Raw genomic sequence first — 6,000 nt, 5'->3', positions numbered from 1 at the left:
AGGAAAAAGAACTCTAACACTTGAGTTCAAACAGTTCTAGTCTATTACAAGAGAAACCTATTGATTTTGGTATCATCAAAACTAGGATTAGGATATTTAATTATGTTCCCAACAATTTTCCCCTTTTTGATGATGCCAAAACCACACAACAGTTCTAAGCAAGAAAAAGACTGAACTCAAAGCACAAGCTATTAAACAGGGTGAATACTATTCCCCCTTAACAATAGAACCTAAAACTTGCACTTTGAAAGAAGAACACAACAGTTCAAAGAAACTGAACGAATACAAAACTGAAAGACAGTAATTAGAGACTGGACAAAAAGTTATTGTCTTCAGGTTGAGATAAAAAACGAAGTTCTTTTCATTAAAGTAACTGATGAGAAATCAATTGGGGTACAGAGCAAAACATACAAATGAGTAAAAACAACAAAGAAAAAATACATGGAAATCCATGAACTCCAGCAGTCTGCTTGTCTGCGCCTTGAACTTCTTTGATCTTCATCTTCATCTTCATATTCCTAAGCTTGTTCTTTTCACACTTATTTTTCATTGACTTGAGGTCTTACTGGAACGTCATCCTAAAACTTCTGGTGATCATTTTGCTTTACCATCTTCAGTCTTTCGAGAAGATGCAGAGAACCATCTTTGAGAAGGTTTTTCTCTGACTTCTACTTTCCCCCTTTTTGGGAACATCAAAAAGAGAGCTGATGATGGAATCTATGATCAGATGGTACCCAACTCCTAGTCTCAGACACTTGTGAGAGGATTTGAGAAGAGGGTGAGTCCAGAGATGCAGAAGAGGAAGACGCCAGTGGGGAGGGAGATGAGGAGGGAGACGGAGAAGAGAAGGAGGCTGGGAGGTGGAGAATATGAGGGTTGAAGGAAAGGAGAGTATGCATAGCGTTTTGAAGATATTCATGTAACGCGGCTATGCATACGGACCTACGAGGGGTAAGAAGAGGTGAGGAAGATGAGTGTTTGAGGTGAGGAGGGAGATGATAGAAATGCATGGCGAGCCTTTGGTGAAAGAAGTAGTGCAAAAGAGCGGCTCGTCATGCAAACGGAGAAGAGATGTGAAAAGGAAAAATCGACTCAGCGATAGTCGTGAAGACTAACACTGTCGATGACCCAGCACTAGGTCTATCGTGAGACGACCATGTGCGGTGGGTTGCGCCGGCTGACAACGAGCTACTGCTCATTGTTGTTGCACACCATGTGTTAGGTCCGGAGGGTCTCGAATAGGTGTATGGGGGGGAGTACACCTATAGGTTATTTTTGTTCGAATGAATCAAAACGAAACTTCAAACACAAACTGACTCAACCTGTTTACTGAAAAGAGTTTTGACCAAAACAGGGTTGACGACTGATACTGAATACTCTTCAGTAAAGAGTTATCAGTTAAGTCAAAGACCTTAACTGATACACGTAAAGCTTCAGTCGAGTTTGATAAACAGAGATATGTTATGAATCTTACTGACTATCAGAGGATAGATCAGTTAGACTGATAACACACGCAGCGGAAAACTTTTGTTTCTTAATAGCCTGTGTAATTAAGCACGTTGTCAGTCTTTAGGTTTCTCTTTGCAATTAATCAGTTTTCAGTTTAAGAATGTAAGAACACAAGTAAGAATGTAAGTACTGAAAGCTGTAAATAACACAGAGATTTTTACGTGGTTCGGAAAACACTTCCTACATTCACGGTCGGTTGATCAGACCAACAACTTCACTGGAAAAGTGTTTACGGGTGCACTGCAAACCGATGCTCGTGCTTACGGGTGCACAGCAAACCTGAATGTGTGCTTGCGAGTGCACACAACCGAGACGATTGAAGATCCAATCTTCAGTATCAACACACCTTGTTGGATTTCTCACTCCTAGCACACACTGGGCACTAAGACCTCACGGAGACAGAACACCTTTCTGAACTCCTTTTCGACACAAACACTCAATTCAGTTGGTTGAATAGAGGTTTGAAAACTTGCCAACTAAACCACAAAGAACAAGTTCTTTGCAGTCAGTTTAACCTAGGCTTTAGATATACAATGTTTGCCTAAGGTCTAAGAGAATGTATGTAATCAGCAGTGACTGATTTTTGGCTTTGTGATTCTCTTATTCGATTCAAACTTTGGAGAGGCTTGGTTTAGCTGAGTAACAAATTTGGCAGTGTTTCAGCTTATGTTGTTGAATCGGTGAATATTGAAGTGATTCTCGAGCGCTATTTATTGGAGACGTATTGAATAGATCCGTTGGCGGAGCTGGTCTTCAAGATTTCTTCCGTTAGAGAGTAATTTGAACTTGGGCTGAGGCTTCAATTTTCGAGGTTCCTTGTTTGGTAAGAACGGCTTCTTTGAAGAGCAGGAGATGCGTCATCTCTGAAAAGGTAATCACCAAAAGGAATGACCTCTGCAAATAAAGGACGATCCTGAGATCTCTGCATTTAATGTGGCTGTACTTCTGGAGTGCATGGCTTCCTTTGAACGTTGGAGGTTCAGTCCGAGGAAGAATGTTTAACTGATACTTGACTTTAGTATCAGTCCGTTGAATCCACGTGGCTCGCATTAAGTAATCAGTTGAAACTGATCCTTCGACTGATGCTTCAATCGGCAACTTCAGTCTTCAGTCCTTCATTCTTCAGTCTTCAGTCTTCAGAACAGCAACTAAACTAGAAAAAGAACTCTTACACTTAAGTTCAAGCAGTTCTAGTCTATTACAATTGAGACCTATTGATTTTGGTATCATCAAAACTAGGATTATGATATTTCATTAAGTTCCCAACAAATATCTTTATTTATCTTCCCTACTTTTTATTTTATAACAAATATGCTCTAAAAATGTTATTTTCTCGCTTATTTTATTATAAAGTTTTCATTTTTAATATCCATACTCAAGCCTTATGGTCATATTGAATTTTAATGAATGAAGTATAATTATAAATAACATTATTACATTTATATATAGAGAGTGCTTTTGAAATAGCCATTTATATATGAATAAAGTTTTCATATATATATATATATATATATATATAGAAGGGATCAATAGAGAAGCTAAATATTTGAGAGAAGAGAGAAGAGATCATAGGCGTTGATTTGAAGCAATCTAACGGTTCTGCAATTTTTGGAATTATACACCTTAATAAATTCGAAAAGGCTAAGGTTGTCATTATACTCTAAATTGTAACCGAAAATATCTATAATTTTTATGGTAAGATATGGTGCATCCCATAATTTTAGTTTATTATTTCACACGGTTGATAGCATATTTGGTAAGATTTGATAAGATTTAAAATCATCATATCTTTCCTATTTTTCTTTTCGTTGCCTTTTCTCAGTACATTTTGTATATTAAATTTTCACAATCCTTCATATACTCGAATTCATGCCAATTTATATAATGTTCGTCCAAATTTTTTATTTGTGCAAATAATTTTAATGTGTATTCACAACTTATTATTATCTGAATAAATAATAGAATCTTCACCTAATTTATATTTTTATTAATCCAGTAATTAATTATGTAGAATTTAAGTCTTAATCGCTTAAATAAAATTAGTAATCCATGTAGCATTTTATTTTTTTCAATTACTACGTTTGTGTATCAAGAGCTATTTCAAAACCTGTACACATTAATCTTCGTTCTTTGTGCTATAAACACTAATTATAATGTATTTGAATATTGTTCAAAATGTACGTAAATAAGATTTATATTTGTTCGAATAAGGATATTAATTTGTTGAATAACTTTCTTTGTACGATAAACATAATTATATTGTATTTTAATATTGTTAAAAATGTACCCAAATAAGAATTATATTTGTTCGAATAAGGATATTAATTTGTTGAATAACTTTCTTTGTACGATAAACATAATTATATTGTATTTTAATATTGTTAAAAACGTACCCAAATAAGAATTATATTTTTGTGAATAAGGATTATAATTTGTTGAATAACATAACTGTTACTCATAGATTGTAAATAAGGAAAATATTTTGTTGAATAAAGTAGCATTGTTCATGAATATATCGTATTCGAATATTGTTCAAGATGTACCGAATAAAAATCACATTTATGCGAATAAGGAAAATAGTTTGCTGAATAAAGTAGGATTATTCATGATTATATCGTAATCGAATATTGTTGAAGACGTACCAAATACAAATCATATTTATGTGAATAACGAAAATATTATATTTTTTGTTTAGTATAATAAATTTTTAATATGTTTTGTACGAACAAATAGTTATATCCTTTGAACTTTCATTAACAACTCTCATTTTCTAAATGAACATAACTCAATTTTTGCAATAAATAATTTATTAATTATGATGAACTTATCATACTTTGTTTATTTTTTTGAACATAATGACAAATATGAGTAATTATTGGATGTTCATTACAGTATTATTTAAATTCAACAAAACATGAGTTATGTTCGACGAAACAAATATGAGTAATTATTGGGTGTTCATTATAATATTATAAGTTCAACAGATTATAGTATAAGTTCGACGTATTGTTTTGAATCATTTAAACCCCTATCTATGTATTATAAGTTCAGAATCTGAAACAAATATGATTAATTATTGGGTGTTCATTACAGTATTATTTAAAGTCATCAAAACATGAGTTATGTTCGACGAAACAAATATCAGTAATTATTGGGTGTTCATTATAGTATTATAAGTTCAGCAGATTATATTATAAGTTCGACAGTATTATTTAAATTTAAAAAAACATGAGTTATGTTCGACGAAACATATAACCATAGATGCAAAATTAAATAAAAAAAATTTAAAACAAATATATAATTTGTGCCTCAAACAAATCATAGTTTCTGACCTAGATTGCAACATACGATATTTAATTTTTAGGTGCAACATAAAAAATGAAAAAAATGCAGAAGTTCAACAAAACATTCATAACGATGGTATCCAAAACTTCCAATTGTATAATCAAAATTAATGATTAATCGTTGATCTAATATCATTGTATTGTAAAAGAAGAGGGCGATGTTCGGCGGAACGCAGAGATGATCGGAGAGAAGCTCTGGTGCAAAACATCGATCTACACCGGAGAGAGCACGACATCGCCAGATTTCGGAGGAGGAGCTGCTGTTTCAACAAATAGAATCCCATATATTCAACAAATTTAACATCAACATTCACAAATATATAATGCAAAATATATTTGCAAATATTAAGAGAATTCTTACCAAAAAAAATTGGAGAAAGCGAGAGGAAGACGATGACTTTCTGAGGTGAAAATACATTTACAAATATATTCCACAATATTCAATGAATTTGCAGAAGGAAAGTCGAAAAGGATGGGATTAGTTTAGATTCGCATTGAATTAACATTTTTTCAGTTGACCGTAATACCCTTTTTAATTCATTAAAAATTGTTCAGCTAATTTTCGATGTAGTATATAATATATCTACCATTTAATTTTGACCGTTGGATTGAAGCAATTGAACGGTACTGATTACTTCTCTATTCTTTATCTTAAGGGATTTTTCTATAGATACTAACCCTATATATATATATATATATATATATATATATATATATATATATATAGGGAGAGGATCATGTGCGAACTGATGAACAACGATGTTCATGTGCGAACCAATGAACAAATACATAATATACATGAACAAAAACGCATGAACAACGATATTCATATGAAGAACCATGAACAAATACATAAAATACATGAACATAAGCACATGAACAACGATGTTCATGACAGTAAGTCATGAACACCATTGTTCATGTGACGCATGAACATCGATGTTCATGACTGATTTATGCTTAATTTACTCTATTTTTAAGGGTTTGTATGTGCATGTTTTAAGATAATCTTCTGGAAATTGGTGCGTTTATGGTGTATTTTATGCTTTGCAGGAGATTTAGGCTTTCGAGATAGAAGAATGCAGTTTTGGAGAATTTTGGATGAATTTGGCGTATTCTAGGTGTTCTGGTCTCCAGAGCAGAGGAA

At 33.0% G+C, this 6,000-nt stretch overlaps 1 long non-coding RNA gene across 1 annotated transcript; it reads right to left on the bottom strand.

Annotated features, from left to right (window-relative positions):
- Nucleotides 1-4,785: 4,785 nt before the first annotated feature.
- LOC130989161 (uncharacterized) lies at nucleotides 4,786-5,378 on the bottom strand. The gene is made up of 2 exons (XR_009090513.1): nucleotides 5,215-5,378; nucleotides 4,786-5,113 (listed from the first exon to the last, which is right to left on the bottom strand). It is a non-coding gene; the product is annotated as an uncharacterized LOC130989161 (long non-coding RNA).
- Nucleotides 5,379-6,000: the final 622 nt, after the last annotated feature.

This window comes from Salvia miltiorrhiza, chromosome 6, assembly GCF_028751815.1.
Source record: "Salvia miltiorrhiza cultivar Shanhuang (shh) chromosome 6, IMPLAD_Smil_shh, whole genome shotgun sequence".
Classification (NCBI taxonomy): Eukaryota; Viridiplantae; Streptophyta; class Magnoliopsida; order Lamiales; family Lamiaceae; genus Salvia; species Salvia miltiorrhiza.
The sequence above is the reverse complement of the archived record's forward strand: the minus strand, read 5'-3'. Positions and strand labels throughout refer to the sequence as shown.